Below are 268 nucleotides of genomic sequence, written 5' to 3'. Positions count from 1 at the left end.
TGCGGCTCGGGTTCACGTCTTTTGATACAGAAAATTACCCCCGAGCCACACCAGGGAGGTTAAAGTCAGCCATCAGTTTAAAGGGCAGTCCTGCCCACTTGTGCTTCAAAAAACAAAAAACAAAAAAAAACGGGTGGTATTTTTTGGTTTTCATTTATTTCAGGGGACATATTATTTTTTATGTTGCCAGAGCCATTATTGGAAAATAAACAGTTCTTTTTATGTTTGTTTTTTTGCCCCCCCCCCTCCCCTCCCCCCCAAAAAATTA

At 41.0% G+C, this 268-nt stretch overlaps 1 protein-coding gene across 1 annotated transcript in view; it reads right to left on the bottom strand.

Moving 5' to 3' along the window:
* ANO5 (anoctamin 5) overlaps positions 1–268 on the bottom strand; it is a 102603-nt gene that overhangs the window by 3597 nt on the left and 98738 nt on the right. The gene's annotated exons all lie outside the window — the stretch shown is intronic.

This window comes from Nanorana parkeri, unplaced genomic scaffold (assembly GCF_000935625.1).
Source record: "Nanorana parkeri isolate BGI_ZX_2015 unplaced genomic scaffold, ASM93562v1 scaffold622, whole genome shotgun sequence".
Lineage (NCBI taxonomy): Eukaryota > Metazoa > Chordata > Amphibia > Anura > Dicroglossidae > Nanorana > Nanorana parkeri.
The sequence above is the reverse complement of the archived record's forward strand: the minus strand, read 5'-3'. Positions and strand labels throughout refer to the sequence as shown.